At 44.3% G+C, this 23908-nt stretch overlaps 41 non-coding genes across 41 annotated transcripts; 22 read left to right on the top strand and 19 right to left on the bottom strand.

Moving 5' to 3' along the window:
* Positions 1 to 330: 330 nt before the first annotated feature.
* Positions 331 to 413, bottom strand: trnal-cag (transfer RNA leucine (anticodon CAG)). The gene has a single exon. It is a non-coding gene; the product is annotated as a tRNA-Leu (tRNA).
* A 95-nt stretch (positions 414 to 508) lies between these two features.
* On the top strand, positions 509 to 582 carry trnam-cau (transfer RNA methionine (anticodon CAU)). The gene has a single exon. It is a non-coding gene; the product is annotated as a tRNA-Met (tRNA).
* A 1850-nt stretch (positions 583 to 2432) lies between these two features.
* trnal-cag (transfer RNA leucine (anticodon CAG)) lies at positions 2433 to 2515 on the bottom strand. The gene has a single exon. It is a non-coding gene; the product is annotated as a tRNA-Leu (tRNA).
* A 95-nt stretch (positions 2516 to 2610) lies between these two features.
* trnam-cau (transfer RNA methionine (anticodon CAU)) lies at positions 2611 to 2684 on the top strand. Its single transcript has one exon. It is a non-coding gene; the product is annotated as a tRNA-Met (tRNA).
* Positions 2685 to 3480: 796 nt separating this feature from the next.
* On the bottom strand, positions 3481 to 3563 carry trnal-cag (transfer RNA leucine (anticodon CAG)). Its single transcript has one exon. It is a non-coding gene; the product is annotated as a tRNA-Leu (tRNA).
* A 95-nt stretch (positions 3564 to 3658) lies between these two features.
* Positions 3659 to 3732, top strand: trnam-cau (transfer RNA methionine (anticodon CAU)). Its single transcript has one exon. It is a non-coding gene; the product is annotated as a tRNA-Met (tRNA).
* Positions 3733 to 4534: 802 nt separating this feature from the next.
* On the bottom strand, positions 4535 to 4617 carry trnal-cag (transfer RNA leucine (anticodon CAG)). Its single transcript has one exon. It is a non-coding gene; the product is annotated as a tRNA-Leu (tRNA).
* Positions 4618 to 4712: 95 nt separating this feature from the next.
* On the top strand, positions 4713 to 4786 carry trnam-cau (transfer RNA methionine (anticodon CAU)). Its single transcript has one exon. It is a non-coding gene; the product is annotated as a tRNA-Met (tRNA).
* Positions 4787 to 5581: 795 nt separating this feature from the next.
* Positions 5582 to 5664, bottom strand: trnal-cag (transfer RNA leucine (anticodon CAG)). Its single transcript has one exon. It is a non-coding gene; the product is annotated as a tRNA-Leu (tRNA).
* Positions 5665 to 5759: 95 nt separating this feature from the next.
* Positions 5760 to 5833, top strand: trnam-cau (transfer RNA methionine (anticodon CAU)). The gene has a single exon. It is a non-coding gene; the product is annotated as a tRNA-Met (tRNA).
* A 796-nt stretch (positions 5834 to 6629) lies between these two features.
* Positions 6630 to 6712, bottom strand: trnal-cag (transfer RNA leucine (anticodon CAG)). Its single transcript has one exon. It is a non-coding gene; the product is annotated as a tRNA-Leu (tRNA).
* A 95-nt stretch (positions 6713 to 6807) lies between these two features.
* On the top strand, positions 6808 to 6881 carry trnam-cau (transfer RNA methionine (anticodon CAU)). The gene has a single exon. It is a non-coding gene; the product is annotated as a tRNA-Met (tRNA).
* Positions 6882 to 7683: 802 nt separating this feature from the next.
* Positions 7684 to 7766, bottom strand: trnal-cag (transfer RNA leucine (anticodon CAG)). The gene has a single exon. It is a non-coding gene; the product is annotated as a tRNA-Leu (tRNA).
* Positions 7767 to 7861: 95 nt separating this feature from the next.
* Positions 7862 to 7935, top strand: trnam-cau (transfer RNA methionine (anticodon CAU)). Its single transcript has one exon. It is a non-coding gene; the product is annotated as a tRNA-Met (tRNA).
* An 805-nt stretch (positions 7936 to 8740) lies between these two features.
* On the bottom strand, positions 8741 to 8823 carry trnal-cag (transfer RNA leucine (anticodon CAG)). Its single transcript has one exon. It is a non-coding gene; the product is annotated as a tRNA-Leu (tRNA).
* A 95-nt stretch (positions 8824 to 8918) lies between these two features.
* trnam-cau (transfer RNA methionine (anticodon CAU)) lies at positions 8919 to 8992 on the top strand. The gene has a single exon. It is a non-coding gene; the product is annotated as a tRNA-Met (tRNA).
* Positions 8993 to 9794: 802 nt separating this feature from the next.
* trnal-cag (transfer RNA leucine (anticodon CAG)) lies at positions 9795 to 9877 on the bottom strand. The gene has a single exon. It is a non-coding gene; the product is annotated as a tRNA-Leu (tRNA).
* Positions 9878 to 9972: 95 nt separating this feature from the next.
* trnam-cau (transfer RNA methionine (anticodon CAU)) lies at positions 9973 to 10046 on the top strand. Its single transcript has one exon. It is a non-coding gene; the product is annotated as a tRNA-Met (tRNA).
* An 803-nt stretch (positions 10047 to 10849) lies between these two features.
* trnal-cag (transfer RNA leucine (anticodon CAG)) lies at positions 10850 to 10932 on the bottom strand. Its single transcript has one exon. It is a non-coding gene; the product is annotated as a tRNA-Leu (tRNA).
* A 95-nt stretch (positions 10933 to 11027) lies between these two features.
* On the top strand, positions 11028 to 11101 carry trnam-cau (transfer RNA methionine (anticodon CAU)). Its single transcript has one exon. It is a non-coding gene; the product is annotated as a tRNA-Met (tRNA).
* Positions 11102 to 12083: 982 nt separating this feature from the next.
* trnam-cau (transfer RNA methionine (anticodon CAU)) lies at positions 12084 to 12157 on the top strand. The gene has a single exon. It is a non-coding gene; the product is annotated as a tRNA-Met (tRNA).
* An 802-nt stretch (positions 12158 to 12959) lies between these two features.
* Positions 12960 to 13042, bottom strand: trnal-cag (transfer RNA leucine (anticodon CAG)). The gene has a single exon. It is a non-coding gene; the product is annotated as a tRNA-Leu (tRNA).
* Positions 13043 to 13137: 95 nt separating this feature from the next.
* trnam-cau (transfer RNA methionine (anticodon CAU)) lies at positions 13138 to 13211 on the top strand. Its single transcript has one exon. It is a non-coding gene; the product is annotated as a tRNA-Met (tRNA).
* An 803-nt stretch (positions 13212 to 14014) lies between these two features.
* On the bottom strand, positions 14015 to 14097 carry trnal-cag (transfer RNA leucine (anticodon CAG)). Its single transcript has one exon. It is a non-coding gene; the product is annotated as a tRNA-Leu (tRNA).
* Positions 14098 to 14192: 95 nt separating this feature from the next.
* trnam-cau (transfer RNA methionine (anticodon CAU)) lies at positions 14193 to 14266 on the top strand. Its single transcript has one exon. It is a non-coding gene; the product is annotated as a tRNA-Met (tRNA).
* Positions 14267 to 15061: 795 nt separating this feature from the next.
* Positions 15062 to 15144, bottom strand: trnal-cag (transfer RNA leucine (anticodon CAG)). Its single transcript has one exon. It is a non-coding gene; the product is annotated as a tRNA-Leu (tRNA).
* A 95-nt stretch (positions 15145 to 15239) lies between these two features.
* trnam-cau (transfer RNA methionine (anticodon CAU)) lies at positions 15240 to 15313 on the top strand. Its single transcript has one exon. It is a non-coding gene; the product is annotated as a tRNA-Met (tRNA).
* Positions 15314 to 16295: 982 nt separating this feature from the next.
* trnam-cau (transfer RNA methionine (anticodon CAU)) lies at positions 16296 to 16369 on the top strand. Its single transcript has one exon. It is a non-coding gene; the product is annotated as a tRNA-Met (tRNA).
* An 803-nt stretch (positions 16370 to 17172) lies between these two features.
* Positions 17173 to 17255, bottom strand: trnal-cag (transfer RNA leucine (anticodon CAG)). Its single transcript has one exon. It is a non-coding gene; the product is annotated as a tRNA-Leu (tRNA).
* A 95-nt stretch (positions 17256 to 17350) lies between these two features.
* Positions 17351 to 17424, top strand: trnam-cau (transfer RNA methionine (anticodon CAU)). Its single transcript has one exon. It is a non-coding gene; the product is annotated as a tRNA-Met (tRNA).
* Positions 17425 to 18225: 801 nt separating this feature from the next.
* Positions 18226 to 18308, bottom strand: trnal-cag (transfer RNA leucine (anticodon CAG)). Its single transcript has one exon. It is a non-coding gene; the product is annotated as a tRNA-Leu (tRNA).
* Positions 18309 to 18403: 95 nt separating this feature from the next.
* On the top strand, positions 18404 to 18477 carry trnam-cau (transfer RNA methionine (anticodon CAU)). The gene has a single exon. It is a non-coding gene; the product is annotated as a tRNA-Met (tRNA).
* Positions 18478 to 19459: 982 nt separating this feature from the next.
* trnam-cau (transfer RNA methionine (anticodon CAU)) lies at positions 19460 to 19533 on the top strand. Its single transcript has one exon. It is a non-coding gene; the product is annotated as a tRNA-Met (tRNA).
* An 803-nt stretch (positions 19534 to 20336) lies between these two features.
* On the bottom strand, positions 20337 to 20419 carry trnal-cag (transfer RNA leucine (anticodon CAG)). Its single transcript has one exon. It is a non-coding gene; the product is annotated as a tRNA-Leu (tRNA).
* A 95-nt stretch (positions 20420 to 20514) lies between these two features.
* trnam-cau (transfer RNA methionine (anticodon CAU)) lies at positions 20515 to 20588 on the top strand. Its single transcript has one exon. It is a non-coding gene; the product is annotated as a tRNA-Met (tRNA).
* An 802-nt stretch (positions 20589 to 21390) lies between these two features.
* On the bottom strand, positions 21391 to 21473 carry trnal-cag (transfer RNA leucine (anticodon CAG)). The gene has a single exon. It is a non-coding gene; the product is annotated as a tRNA-Leu (tRNA).
* A 95-nt stretch (positions 21474 to 21568) lies between these two features.
* Positions 21569 to 21642, top strand: trnam-cau (transfer RNA methionine (anticodon CAU)). The gene has a single exon. It is a non-coding gene; the product is annotated as a tRNA-Met (tRNA).
* Positions 21643 to 22445: 803 nt separating this feature from the next.
* On the bottom strand, positions 22446 to 22528 carry trnal-cag (transfer RNA leucine (anticodon CAG)). Its single transcript has one exon. It is a non-coding gene; the product is annotated as a tRNA-Leu (tRNA).
* Positions 22529 to 22623: 95 nt separating this feature from the next.
* On the top strand, positions 22624 to 22697 carry trnam-cau (transfer RNA methionine (anticodon CAU)). The gene has a single exon. It is a non-coding gene; the product is annotated as a tRNA-Met (tRNA).
* An 803-nt stretch (positions 22698 to 23500) lies between these two features.
* trnal-cag (transfer RNA leucine (anticodon CAG)) lies at positions 23501 to 23583 on the bottom strand. The gene has a single exon. It is a non-coding gene; the product is annotated as a tRNA-Leu (tRNA).
* A 95-nt stretch (positions 23584 to 23678) lies between these two features.
* trnam-cau (transfer RNA methionine (anticodon CAU)) lies at positions 23679 to 23752 on the top strand. The gene has a single exon. It is a non-coding gene; the product is annotated as a tRNA-Met (tRNA).
* Positions 23753 to 23908: the final 156 nt, after the last annotated feature.

Consider the following 23908-nt stretch of genomic DNA (forward strand, 5'->3'; position numbering starts at 1 on the left):
GCCTTTCATAAACAAGTTCTTCTTCCGGTAAACATCAGAACGTGGCATTCCTCGAAGTTCTGTTGGATCCCATTCTATAAACATGTCCAATTTCGTGAAATGTCTTGACTTGAAATTCCAAGAAAACTGCACGAAAACGCCACCGAATCCCATACATTGCACCAAAAGTGTTACTTTAAAGTCCATATTATGCAGGTCAGTGCAACTGCATTGTTTGGTTAACTCTAGCATGAACTGAAATGCAGTGCTTTGTCAACATTAATGCACTTCGGGGTGAACTTGCCAGAGGGTTCAAGACTCTAGCTTGAGCCCGCAGCCAAAGGTTAGGCTTGTCAGAAGTGGGATTCGAACCCACGCCTCCAGGGGAGACTGCGACCTGAACGCAGCGCCTTAGACCGCTCGGCCATTCTGACGTGAGGGCAAAGGGTGAGCAGTACTTTTGGAGCTGCACCGAATGGCAGATGATCTGGAAGCTAGTGGTTCTCCGCTCACCCGAGCCATAGCACATGCCTCGTTGGCGCAGTTAGGCAGCGCGTCAGTCTCATAATCTGAAGTTCGTGAGTTCGAGCCTCACACGGGGCAGGCTGGTGCTTTTTGATACATGGGAGCATGTAAATGAAAGAGCTGCTTTCTGTATCATTCCTTTTGTGCGTTTTTCCAGTCCTTCATATGCAATGTCATAGAAATCAAGTGTTCTTGTGGGACTAATGTTGAACAAATGCAGCAATAGTATTACTCTCATATTTATGTAATATGCGTCAGTGTTGTTGCAGTATGTTTTTTTAAGTCTAATGTAATTCTATCATTCCAATGACAAGTCTTGTCAATGCTAAAGCAATGTTTTGCATGGCATTCCTTGAATCTTAGGCCATGACTCTGCACCACATGCCCCCAAAACCCATGACCTTCAATTCCAAGAAATTTCCAAGAATCCTTGCCATGAAGTTCTACTGCATCCCCAAAACTTCAGTCCACCACATCCCAGTTAGACTCCCAAAATCACATTGCATACTCCCCCTAAAAAGAAAAGAAAAAAAGAAAAAAAGACATGAATAGCCTTTCATAAACAAGTTCTTCTTCCGGTAAACATCAGAACGTGGCATTCCTCGAAGTTCTGTTGGATCCCATTCTATAAACATGTCCAATTTCGTGAAATGTCTTGACTTGAAATTCCAAGAAAACTGCACGAAAACGCCACCGAATCCCATACATTGCACCAAAAGTGTTACTTTAAAGTCCATATTATGCAGGTCAGTGCAACTGCATTGTTTGGTTAACTCTAGCATGAACTGAAATGCAGTGCTTTGTCAACATTAATGCACTTCGGGGTGAACTTGCCAGAGGGTTCAAGACTCTAGCTTGAGCCCGCAGCCAAAGGTTAGGTTTGTCAGAAGTGGGATTCGAACCCACGCCTCCAGGGGAGACTGCGACCTGAACGGAGCGCCTTAGACCGCTCGGCCATCCAGACGTGAGGGCAAAGGGTGAGCAGTACTTTTGGAGCTGCACCGAATTGCAGATGATCTGGAAGCTAGTGGTTCTCCGCTCACCCGAGCCATAGCACATGCCTCGTTGGCGCAGTTAGGCAGAGCGTCAGTCTCATAATCTGAAGGTCGTGAGTTCGAGCCTCACACGCGGCAGGCTGGTGCTTTTTGATACATGGGAGCATGTAAATGAAAGAGCTGCTTTCTGTATCATTCCTTTTGTGCGTTTTTCCAGTCCTTCATATGCAATGTCATAGAAATCAAGTGTTCTTGTGGGACTAATGTTGAACAAATGCAGCAATAGTATTACTCTCATATTTATGTAATATGCGTCAGTGTTGTTGCAGTATGTTTTTTTAAGGCTAATGTAATTCTATCATTCCAATGACAAGTCTTGTCAATGCTAAAGCAATGTTTTGCATGGCATTCCTTGAATCTTAGGCCATGACTCTGCACCACATGCCCCCAAAACCCATGACCTTCAATTCCAAGAAATTTCCAAGAATCCTTGCCATGAAGTTCTACTACATCCCCAAAACTTCAGTCCACCACATCCCAGTTAGACTCCCAAAATCACATTGCATACTCCCCCTAAAAAGAAAAGAAAAAAAGACATGAATAGCCTTTCATAAACAAGTTCTTCTTCCGGTAAACATCAGAACGTGGCATTCCTCGAAGTTCTGTTGGATCCCATTCTATAAACATGTCGAATTTCGTGAAATGTCTTGACTTGAAATTCCAAGAAAACTGCACAAAAACGCCACCGAATCCCATACATTGCACCAAAAGTGTTACTTTAAAGTCCATATTATGCAGGTCAGTGCAACTGCATTGTTTGGTTAACTCTAGCATGAACTGAAATGCAGTGCTTTGTCAACATTAATGCACTTCGGGGTGAACTTGCCAGAGGGTTCAAGACTCTAGCTTGAGCCCGCAGCCAAAGGTTAGGTTTGTCAGAAGTGGGATTCGAACCCACGCCTCCAGGGGAGACTGCGACCTGAACGCAGCGCCTTAGACCGCTCGGCCATCCTGACGTGAGGGCAAAGGGTGAGCAGTACTTTTGGAGCTGCACCGAATGGCAGATGATCTGGAAGCTAGTGGTTCTCCGCTCACCCGAGCCATAGCACATGCCTCGTTGGCGCAGTTAGGCAGCGCGTCAGTCTCATAATCTGAAGGTTGTGAGTTCGAGCCTCACACGGGGCAGGCTGTTGCTTTTTGATACATGGGAGCATGTAAATGAAAGAGCTGCTTTCTGTATCATTCCTTTTGTGCGTTTTTCCAGTCCTTCATATGCAATGTCATAGAAATCAAGTGTTCTTGTGGGACTAATGTTGAACAAATGCAGCAATAGTATTACTCTCATATTTATGTAATATGCGTCAGTGTTGTTGCAGTATTGTTTTTTTAAGGCTAATGTAATTCTATCATTCCAATGACAAGTCTTGTCAATGCTAAAGCAATGTTTTGCATGGCATTCCTTGAATCTTAGGCCATGACTCTGCACCACATGCCCCCAAAACCCATGACCTTCAATTCCAAGAAATTTCCAAGAATCCTTGCCATGAAGTTCTACTGCATCCCCAAAACTTCAGTCCACCACATCCCAGTTAGACTCCCAAAATCACATTGCATACTCCCCCTAAAAAGAAAAGAAAAAAAGACATGAATAGCCTTTCATAAACAAGTTCTTCTTCCGGTAAACATCAGAACGTGGCATTCCTCGAAGTTCTGTTGGATCCCATTCTATAAACATGTCCAATTTCGTGAAATGTCTTGACTTGAAATTCCAAGAAAACTGCACGAAAACGCCACCGAATCCCATACATTGCACCAAAAGTGTTACTTTAAAGTCCATATTATGCAGGTCAGTGCAACTGCATTGTTTGGTTAACTCTAGCATGAACTGAAATGCAGTGCTTTGTCAACATTAATGCACTTCGGGGTGAACTTGCCAGAGGGTTCAAGACTCTAGCTTGAGCCCGCAGCCAAAGGTTAGGTTTGTCAGAAGTGGGATTCGAACCCACGCCTCCAGGGGAGACTGCGACCTGAACGCAGCGCCTTAGACCGCTCGGCCATCCTGACATGAGGGCTAAGGGTGAGCAGTACTTTTGGAGCTGCACCGAATGGCAGATGATCTGGAAGCTAGTGGTTCTCCGCTCACCCGAGCCACAGCACATGCCTCGTTGGCGCAGTTATGTAGCGCGTCAGTCTCATAATCTGAAGGTCGTGAGTTCGAGCCTCACACGGGGCAGGCTGGTGCTTTTTGATACATGGGAGCATGTAAATGAAAGAGCTGCTTTCTGTATCATTCCTTTTGTGCGTTTTTCCAGTCCTTCATATGCAATGTCATAGAAATCAAGTGTTCTTGTGGGACTAATGTTGAACAAATGCAGCAATAGTATTACTCTCATATTTATGTAATATGCGTCAGTGTTGTTGCAGTATGTTTTTTTAAGGCTAATGTAATTCTATCATTCCAATGACAAGTCTTGTCAATGCTAAAGCAATGTTTTGCATGGCATTCCTTGAATCTTAGGCCATGACTCTGCACCACATGCCCCCAAAACCCATGACCTTCAATTCCAAGAAATTTCCAAGAATCCTTGCCATGAAGTTCTACTGCAACCCCAAAACTTCAGTCCACCACATCCCAGTTAGACTCCCAAAATCACATTGCATACTCCCCCTAAAAAGAAAAGAAAAAAAGAAAAAAAGACATGAATAGCCTTTCATAAACAAGTTCTTCTTCCGGTAAACATCAGAACGTGGCATTCCTCGAAGTTCTGTTGGATCCCATTCTATAAACATGTCCAATTTCGTGAAATGTCTTGACTTGAAATTCCAAGAAAACTGCACGAAAACGCCACCGAATCCCATACATTGCACCAAAAGTGTTACTTTAAAGTCCATATTATGCAGGTCAGTGCAACTGCATTGTTTGGTTAACTCTAGCATGAACAGAAATGCAGTGCTTTGTCAACATTAATGCACTTCGGGGTGAACTTGCCAGAGGGTTCAAGACTCTAGCTTGAGCCCGCAGCCAAAGGTTAGGTTGTCAGAAGTGGGATTCGAACCCTCGCCTCCAGGGGAGACTGCGACCTGAACGCAGCGCCTTAGACCGCTCGGCCATCCTGACGTGAGGGCAAAGGGTGAGCAGTACTTTTGGAGCTGCACCGAATGGCAGATGATCTGGAAGCTAGTGGTTCTCCGCTCACCCGAGCCATAGCACATGCCTCGTTGGCGCAGTTAGGCAGCGCGTCAGTCTCATAATCTGAAGGTCGTGAGTTCGAGCCTCACACGGGGCAGGCTGGTGCTTTTTGATACATGGGAGCATGTAAATGAAAGAGCTGCTTTCTGTATCATTCCTTTTGTGCGTTTTTCCAGTCCTTCATATGCAATGTCATAGAAATCAAGTGTTCTTGTGGGACTAATGTTGAACAAATGCAGCAATAGTATTACTCTCATATTTATGTAATATGCGTCAGTGTTGTTGCAGTATGTTTTTTTAAGGCTAATGTAATTCTATCATTCCAATGACAAGTCTTGTCAATGCTAAAGCAATGTTTTGCATGGCATTCCTTGAATCTTAGGCCATGACTCTGCACCACATGCCCCCAAAACCCATGACCTTCAATTCCAAGAAATTTCCAAGAATCCTTGCCATGAAGTTCTACTACATCCCCAAAACTTCAGTCCACCACATCCCAGTTAGACTCCCAAAATCACATTGCATACTCCCCCTAAAAAGAAAAGAAAAAAAGACATGAATAGCCTTTCATAAACAAGTTCTTCTTCCGGTAAACATCAGAACGTGGCATTCCTCGAAGTTCTGTTGGATCCCATTCTATAAACATGTCGAATTTCGTGAAATGTCTTGACTTGAAATTCCAAGAAAACTGCACAAAAACGCCACCGAATCCCATACATTGCACCAAAAGTGTTACTTTAAAGTCCATATTATGCAGGTCAGTGCAACTGCATTGTTTGGTTAACTCTAGCATGAACTGAAATGCAGTGCTTTGTCAACATTAATGCACTTCGGGGTGAACTTGCCAGAGGGTTCAAGACTCTAGCTTGAGCCCGCAGCCAAAGGTTAGGTTTGTCAGAAGTGGGATTCGAACCCACGCCTCCAGGGGAGACTGCGACCTGAACGCAGCGCCTTAGACCGCTCGGCCATCCTGACGTGAGGGCAAAGGGTGAGCAGTACTTTTGGAGCTGCACCGAATGGCAGATGATCTGGAAGCTAGTGGTTCTCCGCTCACCCGAGCCATAGCACATGCCTCGTTGGCGCAGTTAGGCAGCGCGTCAGTCTCATAATCTGAAGGTTGTGAGTTCGAGCCTCACACGGGGCAGGCTGTTGCTTTTTGATACATGGGAGCATGTAAATGAAAGAGCTGCTTTCTGTATCATTCCTTTTGTGCGTTTTTCCAGTCCTTCATATGCAATGTCATAGAAATCAAGTGTTCTTGTGGGACTAATGTTGAACAAATGCAGCAATAGTATTACTCTCATATTTATGTAATATGCGTCAGTGTTGTTGCAGTATTGTTTTTTTAAGGCTAATGTAATTCTATCATTCCAATGACAAGTCTTGTCAATGCTAAAGCAATGTTTTGCATGGCATTCCTTGAATCTTAGGCCATGACTCTGCACCACATGCCCCCAAAACCCATGACCTTCAATTCCAAGAAATTTCCAAGAATCCTTGCCATGAAGTTCTACTGCATCCCCAAAACTTCAGTCCACCACATCCCAGTTAGACTCCCAAAATCACATTGCATACTCCCCCTAAAAAGAAAAGAAAAAAAGACATGAATAGCCTTTCATAAACAAGTTCTTCTTCCGGTAAACATCAGAACGTGGCATTCCTCGAAGTTCTGTTGGATCCCATTCTATAAACATGTCCAATTTCGTGAAATGTCTTGACTTGAAATTCCAAGAAAACTGCACGAAAACGCCACCGAATCCCATACATTGCACCAAAAGTGTTACTTTAAAGTCCATATTATGCAGGTCAGTGCAACTGCATTGTTTGGTTAACTCTAGCATGAACTGAAATGCAGTGCTTTGTCAACATTAATGCACTTCGGGGTGAACTTGCCAGAGGGTTCAAGACTCTAGCTTGAGCCCGCAGCCAAAGGTTAGGTTTGTCAGAAGTGGGATTCGAACCCACGCCTCCAGGGGAGACTGCGACCTGAACGCAGCGCCTTAGACCGCTCGGCCATCCTGACATGAGGGCTAAGGGTGAGCAGTACTTTTGGAGCTGCACCGAATGGCAGATGATCTGGAAGCTAGTGGTTCTCCGCTCACCCGAGCCACAGCACATGCCTCGTTGGCGCAGTTATGTAGCGCGTCAGTCTCATAATCTGAAGGTCGTGAGTTCGAGCCTCACACGGGGCAGGCTGGTGCTTTTTGATACATGGGAGCATGTAAATGAAAGAGCTGCTTTCTGTATCATTCCTTTTGTGCGTTTTTCCAGTCCTTCATATGCAATGTCATAGAAATCAAGTGTTCTTGTGGGACTAATGTTGAACAAATGCAGCAATAGTATTACTCTCATATTTATGTAATATGCGTCAGTGTTGTTGCAGTATGTTTTTTTAAGGCTAATGTAATTCTATCATTCCAATGACAAGTCTTGTCAATGCTAAAGCAATGTTTTGCATGGCATTCCTTGAATCTTAGGCCATGACTCTGCACCACATGCCCCCAAAACCCATGACCTTCAATTCCAAGAAATTTCCAAGAATCCTTGCCATGAAGTTCTACTGCAACCCCAAAACTTCAGTCCACCACATCCCAGTTAGACTCCCAAAATCACATTGCATACTCCCCCTAAAAAGAAAAGAAAAAAAGAAAAAAAGACATGAATAGCCTTTCATAAACAAGTTCTTCTTCCGGTAAACATCAGAACGTGGCATTCCTCGAAGTTCTGTTGGATCCCATTCTATAAACATGTCCAATTTCGTGAAATGTCTTGACTTGAAATTCCAAGAAAACTGCACGAAAACGCCACCGAATCCCATACATTGCACCAAAAGTGTTACTTTAAAGTCCATATTATGCAGGTCAGTGCAACTGCATTGTTTGGTTAACTCTAGCATGAACAGAAATGCAGTGCTTTGTCAACATTAATGCACTTCGGGGTGAACTTGCCAGAGGGTTCAAGACTCTAGCTTGAGCCCGCAGCCAAAGGTTAGGTTGTCAGAAGTGGGATTCGAACCCTCGCCTCCAGGGGAGACTGCGACCTGAACGCAGCGCCTTAGACCGCTCGGCCATCCTGACGTGAGGGCAAAGGGTGAGCAGTACTTTTGGAGCTGCACCGAATGGCAGATGATCTGGAAGCTAGTGGTTCTCCGCTCACCCGAGCCATAGCACATGCCTCGTTGGCGCAGTTAGGCAGCGCGTCAGTCTCATAATCTGAAGGTCGTGAGTTCGAGCCTCACACGGGGCAGGCTGGTGCTTTTTGATACATGGGAGCATGTAAATGAAAGAGCTGCTTTCTGTATCATTCCTTTTGTGCGTTTTTCCAGTCCTTCATATGCAATGTCATAGAAATCAAGTGTTCTTGTGGGACTAATGTTGAACAAATGCAGCAATAGTATTACTCTCATATTTATGTAATATGCGTCAGTGTTGTTGCAGTATTGTTTTTTTAAGGCTAATGTAATTCTATCATTCCAATGACAAGTCTTGTCAATGCTAAAGCAATGTTTTGCATGGCATTCCTTGAATCTTAGGCCATGACTCTGCACCACATGCCCCCAAAACCCATGACCTTCAATTCCAAGAAATTTCCAAGAATCCTTGCCATGAAGTTCTACTACATCCCCAAAACTTCAGTCCACCACATCCCAGTTAGACTCCCAAAATCACATTGCATACTCCCCCTAAAAAGAAAAGAAAAAAAGAAAAAAAGACATGAATAGCCTTTCATAAACAAGTTCTTCTTCCGGTAAACATCAGAACGTGGCATTCCTCGAAGTTCTGTTGGATCCCATTCTATAAACATGTCCAATTTCGTGAAATGTCTTGACTTGAAATTCCAAGAAAACTGCACGAAAACGCCAACCGAATCCCATACATTGCACCAAAAGTGTTACTTTAAAGTCCATATTATGCAGGTCAGTGCAACTGCATTGTTTGGTTAACTCTAGCATGAACAGAAATGCAGTGCTTTGTCAACATTAATGCACTTCGGGGTGAACTTGCCAGAGGGTTCAAGACTCTAGCTTGAGCCCGCAGCCAAAGGTTAGGTTTGTCAGAAGTGGGATTCGAACCCACGCCTCCAGGGGAGACTGCGACCTGAACGCAGCGCCTTAGACCGCTCGGCCATCCTGACGTGAGGGCTAAGGGTGAGCAGTACTTTTGGAGCTGCACCGAATGGCAGATGATCTGGAAGCTAGTGGTTCTCCGCTCACCCGAGCCACAGCACATGCCTCGTTGGCGCAGTTATGTAGCGCGTCAGTCTCATAATCTGAAGGTCGTGAGTTCGAGCCTCACACGGGGCAGGCTGGTGCTTTTTGATACATGGGAGCATGTAAATGAAAGAGCTGCTTTCTGTATCATTCCTTTTGTGCGTTTTTCCAGTCCTTCATATGCAATGTCATAGAAATCAAGTGTTCTTGTGGGACTAATGTTGAACAAATGCAGCAATAGTATTACTCTCATATTTATGTAATATGCGTCAGTGTTGTTGCAGTATGTTTTTTTAAGGCTAATGTAATTCTATCATTCCAATGACAAGTCTTGTCAATGCTAAAGCAATGTTTTGCATGGCATTCCTTGAATCTTAGGCCATGACTCTGCACCACATGCCCCCAAAACCCATGACCTTCAATTCCAAGAAATTTCCAAGAATCCTTGCCATGAAGTTCTACTGCAACCCCAAAACTTCAGTCCACCACATCCCAGTTAGACTCCCAAAATCACATTGCATACTCCCCCTAAAAAGAAAAGAAAAAAAGAAAAAAAGACATGAATAGCCTTTCATAAACAAGTTCTTCTTCCGGTAAACATCAGAACGTGGCATTCCTCGAAGTTCTGTTGGATCCCATTCTATAAACATGTCCAATTTCGTGAAATGTCTTGACTTGAAATTCCAAGAAAACTGCACGAAAACGCCACCGAATCCCATACATTGCACCAAAAGTGTTACTTTAAAGTCCATATTATGCAGGTCAGTGCAACTGCATTGTTTGGTTAACTCTAGCATGAACAGAAATGCAGTGCTTTGTCAACATTAATGCACTTCGGGGTGAACTTGCCAGAGGGTTCAAGACTCTAGCTTGAGCCCGCAGCCAAAGGTTAGGTTGTCAGAAGTGGGATTTGAACCCTCGCCTCCAGGGGAGACTGCGACCTGAACGCAGCGCCTTAGACCGCTCGGCCATCCTGACGTGAGGGCAAAGGGTGAGCAGTACTTTTGGAGCTGCACCGAATGGCAGATGATCTGGAAGCTAGTGGTTCTCCGCTCACCCGAGCCATAGCACATGCCTCGTTGGCGCAGTTAGGCAGCGCGTCAGTCTCATAATCTGAAGGTCGTGAGTTCGAGCCTCACACGGGGCAGGCTGGTGCTTTTTGATACATGGGAGCATGTAAATGAAAGAGCTGCTTTCTGTATCATTCCTTTTGTGCGTTTTTCCAGTCCTTCATATGCAATGTCATAGAAATCAAGTGTTCTTGTGGGACTAATGTTGAACAAATGCAGCAATAGTATTACTCTCATATTTATGTAATATGCGTCAGTGTTGTTGCAGTATGTTTTTTTAAGGCTAATGTAATTCTATCATTCCAATGACAAGTCTTGTCAATGCTAAAGCAATGTTTTGCATGGCATTCCTTGAATCTTAGGCCATGACTCTGCACCACATGCCCCCAAAACCCATGACCTTCAATTCCAAGAAATTTCCAAGAATCCTTGCCATGAAGTTCTACTGCATCCGCAAAACTTCAGTCCACCACATCCCAGTTAGACTCCCAAAATCACATTGCATACTCCCCCTAAAAAGAAAAGAAAAAAAGAAAAAAAGACATGAATAGCCTTTCATAAACAAGTTCTTCTTCCGGAAAACATCAGAACGTGGCATTCCTCGAAGTTCTGTTGGATCCCATTCTATAAACATGTCCAATTTCGTGAAATGTCTTGACTTGAAATTCCAAGAAAACTGCACGAAAACGCCACTGAATCCCATACATTGCACCAAAAGTGTTACTTTAAAGTCCATATTATGCAGGTCAGTGCAACTGCATTGTTTGGTTAACTCTAGCATGAACAGAAATGCAGTGCTTTGTCAACATTAATGCACTTCGGGGTGAACTTGCCAGAGGGTTCAAGACTCTAGCTTGAGCCCGCAGCCAAAGGTTAGGTTTGTCAGAAGTGGGATTCGAACCCACGCCTCCAGGGGAGACTGCGACCTGAACGCAGCGCCTTAGACCGCTCGGCCATCCTGACGTGAGGGCTAAGGGTGAGCAGTACTTTTGGAGCTGCACCGAATGGCAGATGATCTGGAAGCTAGTGGTTCTCCGCTCACCCGAGCCATAGCACATGTCTCGTTGGCGCAGTTAGGCAGCGCGTCAGTCTCATAATCTGAAGGTCGTGAGTTCGAGCCTCACACGGGGCAGGCTGGTGCTTTTTGATACATGGGAGCATGTAAATGAAAGAGCTGCTTTCTGTATCATTCCTTTTGTGCGTTTTTCCAGTCCTTCATATGCAATGTCATAGAAATCAAGTGTTCTTGTGGGACTAATGTTGAACAAATGCAGCAATAGTATTACTCTCATATTTATGTAATATGCGTCAGTGTTGTTGCAGTATGTTTTTTTTAAGGCTAATGTAATTCTATCATTCCAATGACAAGTCTTGTCAATGCTAAAGCAATGTTTTGCATGGCATTCCTTGAATCTTAGGCCATGACACTCCACCACATGCCCCCAAAACCCATGACCTTCAATTGCAAGAAATTTCCAAGAATCCTTGCCATAAAGTTCTACTGCATACCCAAAACTTCAGTCCACCACATCCCAGTTAGACTCCCAGAATCACATTGCATACTCCCCCTAAAAAGAAAATAAAAAAAGAAAAAAAGACATGAATAGCCTTTCATAAACAAGTTCTTCTTCCGGTAAACATCAGAACGTGGCATTCCTCGAAGTTCTGTTGGATCCCATTCTATAAACATGTCCAATTTCGTGAAATGTCTTGACTTGAAATTCCAAGAAAACTGCACGAAAACGCCACCAAATCCCATACATTGCACCAAAAGTGTTCCTTTAAAGTCCATATTATGCAGGTCAGTGCAACTGCATTGTTTGGTTAACTCTAGCATGAACTGAAATGCAGTGCTTTGTCAACATTAATGCACTTCGGGGTGAACTTGCCAGAGGGTTCAAGACTCTAGCTTGAGCCCGCAGCCAAAGGTTAGGTTTTTCAGAAGTGGGATTCGAACCCACAACTCCAGGGGAGACTGCGACCTGAACGCAGCGCCTTAGACCGCTCGGCCATCCTGACGTGAGGGCAAAGGGTGAGCAGTACTTTTGGAGCTGCACCGAATGGCAGATGATCTGAAAGCTAGTGGTTCTCCGCTCACCCGAGCCATAGTACATGTCTCGTTGGCGCAGTTAGGCAGCGTGTCAGTCTCATAATCTGAAGGTCGTGAGTTCGAGCCTCACACGGGGCAGGCTGGTGCTTTTTGATACATGGGAGCATGTAAATGAAAGAGCTGCTTTCTGTATCATTCCTTTTGTGCGTTTTTCCAGTCCTTCATATGCAATGTCATAGAAATCAAGTGTTCTTGTGGGACTAATGTTGAACAAATGCAGCAATAGTATTACTCTCATATTTATGTAATATGCGTCAGTGTTGTTGCAGTATGTTTTTTTAAGGCTAATGTAATTCTATCATTCTAATGACAAGTCTTGTCAATGCTAAAGCAATGTTTTGCATGGCATTCCTTGAATCTTAGGCCATGACTCTGCACCACATGCCCCCAAAACCCATGACCTTCAATTCCAAGAAATTTCCAAGAATCCTTGCCATGAAGTTCTACTGCAACCCCAAAACTTCAGTCCACCACATCCCAGTTAGACTCCCAAAATCACATTGCATACTCCCCCTAAAAAGAAAAGAAAAAAAGAAAAAAAGACATGAGTAGCCTTTCATAAACAAGTTCTTCTTCCGGTAAACATCAGAACGTGGCATTCCTCGAAGTTCTGTTGGATCCCATTCTATAAACATGTCCAATTTCGTGAAATGTCTTGACTTGAAATTCCAAGAAAACTGCACGAAAACGCCACCGAATCCCATACATTGCACCAAAAGTGTTACTTTAAAGTCCATATTATGCAGGTCAGTGCAACTGCATTGTTTGGTTAACTCTAGCATGAACAGAAATGCAGTGCTTTGTCAACATTAATGCACTTCGGGGTGAACTTGCCAGAGGGTTCAAGACTCTAGCTTGAGCCCGCAGCCAAAGGTTAGGTTGTCAGAAGTGGGATTCGAACCCTCGCCTCCAGGGGAGACTGCGACCTGAACGCAGCGCCTTAGACCGCTCGGCCATCCTGACGTGAGGGCAAAGGGTGAGCAGTACTTTTGGAGCTGCACCGAATGGCAGATGATCTGGAAGCTAGTGGTTCTCCGCTCACCCGAGCCATAGCACATGCCTCGTTGGCGCAGTTAGGCAGCGCGTCAGTCTCATAATCTGAAGGTCGTGAGTTCGAGCCTCACACGGGGCAGGCTGGTGCTTTTTGATACATGGGAGCATGTAAATGAAAGAGCTGCTTTCTGTATCATTCCTTTTGTGCGTTTTTCCAGTCCTTCATATGCAATGTCATAGAAATCAAGTGTTCTTGTGGGACTAATGTTGAACAAATGCAGCAATAGTATTACTCTCATATTTATGTAATATGCGTCAGTGTTGTTGCAGTATGTTTTTTTAAGGCTAATGTAATTCTATCATTCCAATGACAAGTCTTGTCAATGCTAAAGCAATGTTTTGCATGGCATTCCTTGAATCTTAGGCCATGACTCTGCACCACATGCCCCCAAAACCCATGACCTTCAATTCCAAGAAATTTCCAAGAATCCTTGCCATGAAGTTCTACTGCATCCGCAAAACTTCAGTCCACCACATCCCAGTTAGACTCCCAAAATCACATTGCATACTCCCCCTAAAAAGAAAAGAAAAAAAGAAAAAAAGACATGAATAGCCTTTCATAAACAAGTTCTTCTTCCGGAAAACATCAGAACGTGGCATTCCTCGAAGTTCTGTTGGATCCCATTCTATAAACATGTCCAATTTCGTGAAATGTCTTGACTTGAAATTCCAAGAAAACTGCACGAAAACGCCACCGAATCCCATACATTGCACCAAAAGTGTTACTTTAAAGTCCATATTATGCAGGTCAGTGCAACTGCATTGTTTGGTTAACTCTAGCATGAACAGAAATGCAGTGCTTTGTCAACATTAATGCACTTCGGGGTGAACTTGCCAGAGGGTTCAAGACTCTAGCTTGAGCCCGCAGCCAAAGGTTAGGTTTGTCAGAAGTGGGATTCGAACCCACGCCTCCAGGGGAGACTGCGACCTGAACGCAGCGCCTTAGACCGCTCGGCCATCCTGACGTGAGGGCTAAGGGTGAGCAGTACTTTTGGAGCTGCACCGAATGGCAGATGATCTGGAAGCTAGTGGTTCTCCGCTCACCCGAGCCATAGCACATGTCTCGTTGGCGCAGTTAGGCAGCGCGTCAGTCTCATAATCTGAAGGTCGTGAGTTCGAGCCTCACACGGGGCAGGCTGGTGCTTTTTGATACATGGGAGCATGTAAATGAAAGAGCTGCTTTCTGTATCATTCCTTTTGTGCGTTTTTCCAGTCCTTCATATGCAATGTCATAGAAATCAAGTGTTCTTGTGGGACTAATGTTGAACAAATGCAGCAATAGTATTACTCTCATATTTATGTAATATGCGTCAGTGTTGTTGCAGTATGTTTTTTTAAGGCTAATGTAATTCTATCATTCCAATGACAAGTCTTGTCAATGCTAAAGCAATGTTTTGCATGGCATTCCTTGAATCTTAGGCCATGACTCTGCACCACATGCCCCCAAAACCCATGACCTTCAATTCCAAGAAATTTCCAAGAATCCTTGCCATGAAGTTCTACTGCATCCCCAAAACTTCAGTCCACCACATCCCAGTTAGACTCCCCAAATCACATTGCATACTCCCCCTAAAAAGAAAAGAAAAAAAGACATGAATAGCCTTTCATAAACAAGTTCTTCTTCCGGTAAACATCAGAACGTGGCATTCCTCGAAGTTCTGTTGGATCCCGTTCTATAAACATGTCCAATTTCGTGAAATGTCTTGTCTTGAAATTCCAAGAAAACTGCACGAAAACGCCACCGAATCCCATACATTGCACCAAAAGTGTTACTTTAAAGTCCATATTATGCAGGTCAGTGCAACTGCATTGTTTGGTTAACTCTAGCATGAACTGAAATGCAGTGCTTTGTCAACATTAATGCACTTCGGGGTGAACTTGCCAGAGGGTTCAAGACTCTAGCTTGAGCCCGCAGCCAAAGGTTAGGTTTGTCAGAAGTGGGATTCGAACCCACGCCTCCAGGGGAGACGGCGACCTGAACGCAGCGCCTTAGACCGCTCGGCCATCCTGACGTGAGGGCAAAGGGTGAGCAGTACTTTTGGAGCTGCACCGAATGGCAGATGATCTGGAAGCTAGTGGTTCTCCGCTCACCCGAGCCATAGCACATGCCTCGTTGGCGCAGTTAGGCAGCGCGTCAGTCTCATAATCTGAAGGTCGTGAGTTCGAGCCTCACACGGGGCAGGCTGGTACTTTTTGATACATGGGAGCATGTAAATGAAAGAGCTGCTTTCTGTATCATTCCTTTTGTGCGTTTTTCCAGTCCTTCATATGCAATGTCATAGAAATCAAGTGTTCTTGTGGGACTAATGTTGAACAAATGCAGCAATAGTATTACTCTCATATTTATGTAATATGCGTCAGTGTTGTTGCAGTATGTTTTTTTTAAGGCTAATGTAATTCTATCATTCCAATGACAAGTCTTGTCAATGCTAAAGCAATGTTTTGCATGGCATTCCTTGAATCTTAGGCCATGACACTCCACCACATGCCCCCAAAACCCATGACCTTCAATTGCAAGAAATTTCCAAGAATCCTTGCCATAAAGTTCTACTGCATACCCAAAACTTCAGTCCACCACATCCCAGTTAGACTCCCAGAATCACATTGCATACTCCCCCTAAAAAGAAAATAAAAAAAGAAAAAAAGACATGAATAGCCTTTCATAAACAAGTTCTTCTTCCGGTAAACATCAGAACGTGGCATTCCTCGAAGTTCTGTTGGATCCCATTCTATAAACATGTCCAATTTCGTGAAATGTCTTGACTTGAAATTCCAAGAAAACTGCACGAAAACGCCACCGAATCCCATACATTGCACCAAAAGTGTTCCTTTAAAGTCCATATTATGCAGGTCAGTGCAACTGCATTGTTTGGTTAACTCTAGCATGAACTGAAATGCAGTGCTTTGTCAACATTAATGCACTTCGGGGTGAACTTGCCAGAGGGTTCAAGACTCTAGCTTGAGCCCGCAGCCAAAGGTTAGGTTTTTCAGAAGTGGGATGCGAACCCACGACTCCAGGGGAGACTGCGACCTGAACGCAGCGCCTTAGACCGCTCGGCCATCCTGACGTGAGGGCAAAGGGTGAGCAGTACTTTTGGAGCTGCACCGAATGGCAGATGATCTGAAAGCTAGTGGTTCTCCGCTCACCCGAGCCATAGTACATGTCTCGTTGGCGCAGTTAGGCAGCGCGTCAGTCTCATAATCTGAAGGTCGTGAGTTCGAGCCTCACACGGGGCAGGTTGGTGCTTTTTGATACATGGGAGCATGTAAATGAAAGAGCTGCTTTCTGTATCATTCCTTTTGTGCGTTTTTCCAGTCCTTCATATGCAATGTCATAGAAATCAAGTGTTCTTGTGGGACTAATGTTGAACAAATGCAGCAATAGTATTACTCTCATATTTATGTAATATGCGTCAGTGTTGTTGCAGTATGTTTTTTTAAGGCTAATGTAATTCTATCATTCCAATGACAAGTCTTGTCAATGCTAAAGCAATGTTTTGCATGGCATTCCTTGAATCTTAGGCCATGACTCTGCACCACATGCCCCCAAAACCCATGACCTTCAATTCCAAGAAATTTCCAAGAATCCTTGCCATGAAGTTCTACTGCATCCGCAAAACTTCAGTCCACCACATCCCAGTTAGACTCCCAAAATCACATTGCATACTCCCCCTAAAAAGAAAAGAAAAAAAGAAAAAAAGACATGAATAGCCTTTCATAAACAAGTTCTTCTTCCGGAAAACATCAGAACGTGGCATTCCTCGAAGTTCTGTTGGATCCCATTCTATAAACATGTCCAATTTCGTGAAATGTCTTGACTTGAAATTCCAAGAAAACTGCACGAAAACGCCACCGAATCCCATACATTGCGCCAAAAGTGTTACTTTAAAGTCCATATTATGCAGGTCAGTGCAACTGCATTGTTTGGTTAACTCTAGCATGAACAGAAATGCAGTGCTTTGTCAACATTAATGCACTTCGGGGTGAACTTGCCAGAGGGTTCAAGACTCTAGCTTGAGCCCGCAGCCAAAGGTTAGGTTTGTCAGAAGTGGGATTCGAACCCACGCCTCCAGGGGAGACTGCGACCTGAACGCAGCGCCTTAGACCGCTCGGCCATCCTGACGTGAGGGCTAAGGGTGAGCAGTACTTTTGGAGCTGCACCGAATGGCAGATGATCTGGAAGCTAGTGGTTCTCCGCTCACCCGAGCCATAGCACATGTCTCGTTGGCGCAGTTAGGCAGCGCGTCAGTCTCATAATCTGAAGGTCGTGAGTTCGAGCCTCACACGGGGCAGGCTGGTGCTTTTTGATACATGGGAGCATGTAAATGAAAGAGCTGCTTTCTGTATCATTCCTTTTGTGCGTTTTTCCAGTCCTTCATATGCAATGTCATAGAAATCAAGTGTTCTTGTGGGACTAATGTTGAACAAATGCAGCAATAGTATTACTCTCATATTTATGTAATATGCGTCAGTGTTGTTGCAGTATGTTTTTTTAAGGCTAATGTAATTCTATCATTCCAATGACAAGTCTTGTCAATGCTAAAGCAATGTTTTGCATGGCATTCCTTGAATCTTAGGCCATGACTCTGCACCACATGCCCCCAAAACCCATGACCTTCAATTCCAAGAAATTTCCAAGAATCCTTGCCATGAAGTTCTACTGCATCCGCAAAACTTCAGTCCACCACATCCCAGTTAGACTCCCAAAATCACATTGCATACTCCCCCTAAAAAGAAAAGAAAAAAAAAAAAAGACATGAATAGCCTTTCATAAACAAGTTCTTCTTCCGGAAAACATCAGAACGTGGCATTCCTCGAAGTTCTGTTGGATCCCATTCTATAAACATGTCCAATTTCGTGAAATGTCTTGACTTGAAATTCCAAGAAAACTGCACGAAAACGCCACCGAATCCCATACATTGCGCCAAAAGTGTTACTTTAAAGTCCATATTATGCAGGTCAGTGCAACTGCATTGTTTGGTTAACTCTAGCATGAACTGAAATGCAGTGCTTTGTCAACATTAATGCACTTCGGGGTGAACTTGCCAGAGGGTTCAAGACTCTAGCTTGAGCCCGCAGCCAAAGGTTAGGTTTGTCAGAAGTGGGATTCGAACCCACGCCTCCAGGGAAGACTGCGACCTGAACGCAGCGCCTTAGACCGCTCTGCCATCCTGACGTGAGGGCAAAGGGTGAGCAGTACTTTTGGAGCTGCACCGAATGGCAGATGATCTGGAAGCTAGTGGTTCTCCGCTCACCCGAGCCATAACACATGCCTCGTTGGCGCAGTTAGGCAGCGTGTCAGTCTCATAATCTGAAGGTCGTGAGTTCGAGCCTCACACGGGGCAGGCTGGTGCTTTTTGATACATGGGAGCATGTAAATGAAAGAGCTGCTTTCTGTATCATTCCTTTTGTGCGTTTTTCCAGTCCTTCATATGCAATGTCATAGAAATCAAGTGTTCTTGTGGGACTAATGTTGAACAAATGCAGCAATAGTATTACTCTCATATTTATGTAATATGCGTCAGTGTTGTTGCAGTATGTTTTTTTAAGGCTAATGTAATTCTATCATTCTAATGACAAGTCTTGTCAATGCTAAAGCAATGTTTTGCATGGCATTCCTTGAATCTTAGGCCATGACTCTGCACCACATGCCCCCAAAACCCATGACCTTCAATTCCAAGAAATTTCCAAGAATCCTTGCCATGAAGTTCTACTGCAACCCCAAAACTTCAGTCCACCACATCCCAGTTAGACTCCCAAAATCACATTGCATACTCCCCCTAAAAAGAAAAGAAAAAAAGAAAAAAAGACATGAGTAGCCTTTCATAAACAAGTTCTTCTTCCGGTAAACATCAGAACGTGGCATTCCTCGAAGTTCTGTTGGATCCCATTCTATAAACATGTCCAATTTCGTGAAATGTCTTGACTTGAAATTCCAAGAAAACTGCACGAAAACGCCACCGAATCCCATACATTGCACCAAAAGTGTTACTTTAAAGTCCATATTATGCAGGTCAGTGCAACTGCATTGTTTGGTTAACTCTAGCATAAACAGAAATGCAGTGCTTTGTCAACATTAATGCACTTCGGGGTGAACTTGCCAGAGGGTTCAAGACTCTAGCTTGAGCCCGCAGCCAAAGGTTAGGTTTGTCAGAAGTGGGATTCGAAACCCTCGCCTCCAGGGGAGACTGCGACCTGTACGCAGCGCCTTAGACCGCTCGGCCATCCTGACGTGAGGGCAAAGGGTGAGCAGTACTTTTGGAGCTGCACCGAATGGCAGATGATCTGGAAGCTAGTGGTTCTCCGCTCACCCGAGCCATAGCACATGCCTCGTTGGCGCAGTTAGGCAGCGCGTCAGTCTCATAATCTGAAGGTCGTGAGTTCGAGCCTCACACGGGGCAGGCTGGTGCTTTTTGATACATGGGAGCATGTAAATGAAAGAGCTGCTTTCTGTATCATTCCTTTTGTGCGTTTTTCCAGTCCTTCATATGCAATGTCATAGAAATCAAGTGTTCTTGTGGGACTAATGTTAAACAAATGCAGCAATAGTATTACTCTCATATTTATGTAATATGCGTCAGTGTTGTTGCAGTATGTTTTTTTAAGGCTAATGTAATTCTATCATTCCAATGACAAGTCTTGTCAATGCTAAAGCAATGTTTTGCATGGCATTCCTTGAATCTTAGGCCATGACTCTGCACCACATGCCCCCAAAACCCATGACCTTAAATTCCAAGAAATTTCCAAGAATCCTTGCCGTGAAGTTCTACTGCATCCGCAAAACTTCAGTCCACCACATCCCAGTTAGACTCCCAAAATCACATTGCATACTCCCCCTAAAAAGAAAAGAAAAAAAGAAAAAAAGACATGAATAGCCTTTCATAAACAAGTTCTTCTTCCGGTAAACATCAGAACGTGGAATTCCTCGAAGTTCTGTTGGATCCCATTCTATAAACATGTCCAATTTCGTGAAATGTCTTGACTTGAAATTCCAAGAAAACTGCACGAAAACGCCACCGAATCCCATACATTGCACCAAAAGTGTTCCTTTAAAGTCCATATTATGCAGGTCAGTGCAACTGCATTGTTTGGTTAACTCTAGCATGAACTGAAATGCAGTGCTTTGTCAACATTAATGCACTTCGGGGTGAACTTGCCAGAGGGTTCAAGACTCTAGCTTGAGCCCGCAGCCAAAGGTTAGGTTTTTCAGAAGTGGGATTCGAACCCACGACTCCAGGGGAGACTGCGACCTGAACGCAGCGCCTTAGACCGCTCGGCCATCCTGACGTGAGGGCAAAGGGTGAGCAGTACTTTTGGAGCTGCACCGAATGGCAGATGATCTGGAAGCTAGTGGTTCTCCGCTCACCCGAGCCATAGTACATGTCTCGTTGGCGCAGTTAGGCAGCGCGTCAGTCTCATAATCTGAAGGTCGTGAGTTCGAGCCTCACACGGGGCAGGCTGGTGCTTTTTGATACATGGGAGCATGTAAATGAAAGAGCTGCTTTCTGTATCATTCCTTTTGTGCGTTTTTCCAGTCCTTCATATGCAATATCATAGAAATCAAGTGTTCTTGTGGGACTAATGTTGAACAAATGCAGCAATAGTATTACTCTCATATTTATGTAATATGCGTCAGTGTTGTTGCAGTATGTTTTTTTAAGGCTAAGGTAATTCTATCATTCTAATGACAAGTCTTGTCAATGCTAAAGCAATGTTTTGCATGGCATTCCTTGAATCTTAGGCCATGACTCTGCACCACATGCCCCCAAAACCCATGACCTTCAATTCCAAGAAATTTCCAAGAATCCTTGCCATGAAGTTCTACTGCAACCCCAAAACTTCAGTCCACCACATCCCAGTTAGACTCCCAAAATCACATTGCATACTCCCCCTAAAAAGAAAAGAAAAAAAGAAAAAAAGACATGAGTAGCCTTTCATAAACAAGTTCTTCTTCCGGTAAACATCAGAACGTGGCATTCCTCGAAGTTCTGTTGGATCCCATTCTATAAACATGTCCAATTTCGTGAAATGTCTTGACTTGAAATTCCAAGAAAACTGCACGAAAACGCCACCGAATCCCATACATTGCACCAAAAGTGTTACTTTAAAGTCCATATTATGCAGGTCAGTGCAACTGCATTGTTTGGTTAACTCTAGCATGAACAGAAATGCAGTGCTTTGTCAACATTAATGCACTTCGGGGTGAACTTGCCAGAGGGTTCAAGACTCTAGCTTGAGCCCGCAGCCAAAGGTTAGGTTGTCAGAAGTGGGATTCGAACCCACGCCTCCAGGGGAGACTGCGACCTGAACGCAGCGCCTTAGACCGCTCGGCCATCCTGACGTGAGGGCAAAGGGTGAGCAGTACTTTTGGAGCTGCACCGAATGGCAGATGATCTGGAAGCTAGTGGTTCTCCGCTCACCCGAGCCATAGCACATGCCTCGTTGGCGCAGTTAGGCAGCGCGTCAGTCTCATAATCTGAAGGTCGTGAGTTCGAGCCTCACACGGGGCAGGCTGGTGCTTTTTGATACATGGGAGCATGTAAATGAAAGAGCTGCTTTCTGTATCATTCCTTTTGTGCGTTTTTCCAGTCCTTCATATGCAATGTCATAGAAATCAAGTGTTCTTGTGGGACTAATGTTGAACAAATGCAGCAATAGTATTACTCTCATATTTATGTAATATGCGTCAGTGTTGTTGCAGTATGTTTTTTTAAGGCTAATGTAATTCTATCATTCCAATGACAAGTCTTGTCAATGCTAAAGCAATGTTTTGCATGGCATTCCTTGAATCTTAGGCCATGACTCTGCACCACATGCCCCCAAAACCCATGACCTTCAATTCCAAGAAATTTCCAAGAATCCTTGCCGTGAAGTTCTACTGCATCCGCAAAACTTCAGTCCACCACATCCCAGTTAGACTCCCAAAATCACATTGCATACTCCCCCTAAAAAGAAAAGAAAAAAAGAAAAAAAGACATGAATAGCCTTTCATAAACAAGTTCTTCTTCCGGTAAACATCAGAACGTGGAATTCCTCGAAGTTCTGTTGGATCCCATTCTATAAACATGTCCAATTTCGTGAAATGTCTTGACTTGAAATTCCAAGAAAACTGCACGAAAACGCCACCGAATCCCATACATTGCACCAAAAGTGTTCCTTTAAAGTCCATATTATGCAGGTCAGTGCAACTGCATTGTTTGGTTAACTCTAGCATGAACTGAAATGCAGTGCTTTGTCAACATTAATGCACTTCGGGGTGAACTTGCCAGAGGGTTCAAGACTCTAGCTTGAGCCCGCAGCCAAAGGTTAGGTTTTTCAGAAGTGGGATTCGAACCCACGACTCCAGGGGAGACTGCGACCTGAACGCAGCGCCTTAGACCGCTCGGCCATCCTGACGTGAGGGCAAAGGGTGAGCAGTACTTTTGGAGCTGCACCGAATGGCAGATGATCTGGAAGCTAGTGGTTCTCCGCTCACCCGAGGCATAGTACATGTCTCGTTGGCGCAGTTAGGCAGCGTGTCAGTCTCATAATCTGAAGGTCGTGAGTTCGAGCCTCACACGGGGCAGGCTGGTGCTTTTTGATACATGGGAGCATGTAAATGAAAGAGCTGCTTTCTGTATCATTCCTTTTGTGCGTTTTTCCAGTCCTTCATATGCAATGTCATAGAAATCAAGTGTTCTTGTGGGACTAATGTTGAACAAATGCAGCAATAGTATTACTCTCATATTTATGTAATATGCGTCAGTGTTGTTGCAGTATGTTTTTTTAAGGCTAATGTAATTCTATCATTCCAATGACAAGTCTTGTCAATGCTAAAGCAATGTTTTGCATGGCATTCCTTGAATCTTAGGCCATGACTCTGCACCACATGCCCCCAAAACCCATGACCTTCAATTCCAAGAAATTTCCAAGAATCCTTGCCATGAAGTTCTACTGCATCCCCAAAACTTCAGTCCACCACATCCCAGTTAGACTCCCCAAATCACATTGCATACTCCCCCTAAAAAGAAAAGAAAAAAAGAAAAAAAGACATGAATAGCCTTTCATAAACAAGTTCTTCTTCCGGTAAACATCAGAACGTGGCATTCCTCGAAGTTCTGTTGGATCCCGTTCTATAAACATGTCCAATTTCGTGAAATGTCTTGTCTTGAAATTCCAAGAAAACTGCACGAAAACGCCACCGAATCCCATACATTGCACCAAAAGTGTTACTTTAAAGTCCATATTATGCAGGTCAGTGCAACTGCATTGTTTGGTTAACTCTAGCATGAACTGAAATGCAGTGCTTTGTCAACATTAATGCACTTCGGGGTGAACTTGCCAGAGGGTTCAAGACTCTAGCTTGAGCCCGCAGCCAAAGGTTAGGTTTGTCAGAAGTGGGATTCGAACCCACGCCTCCAGGGGAGACTGCGACCTGAACGCAGCGCCTTAGACCGCTCGGCCATCCTGACGTGAGGGCAAAGGGTGAGCAGTACTTTTGGAGCTGCACCGAATGGCAGATGATCTGGAAGCTAGTGGTTCTCCGCTCACCCGAGCCATAGCACATGCCTCGTTGGCGCAGTTAGGCAGCGCGTCAGTCTCATAATCTGAAGGTCGTGAGTTCGAGCCTCACACGGGGCAGGCTGGTGCTTTTTGATACATGGGAGCATGTAAATGAAAGAGCTGCTTTCTGTATCATTCCTTTTGTGCGTTTTTCCAGTCCTTCATATGCAATGTCATAGAAATCAAGTGTTCTTGTGGGACTAATGTTGAACAAATGCAGCAATAGTATTACTC

This window comes from Pimephales promelas, chromosome 24 (genome assembly GCF_988280905.1).
Source record: "Pimephales promelas chromosome 24, fPimPro1.hap1.1, whole genome shotgun sequence".
Taxonomy (NCBI): Eukaryota; Metazoa; Chordata; class Actinopteri; order Cypriniformes; family Leuciscidae; genus Pimephales; species Pimephales promelas.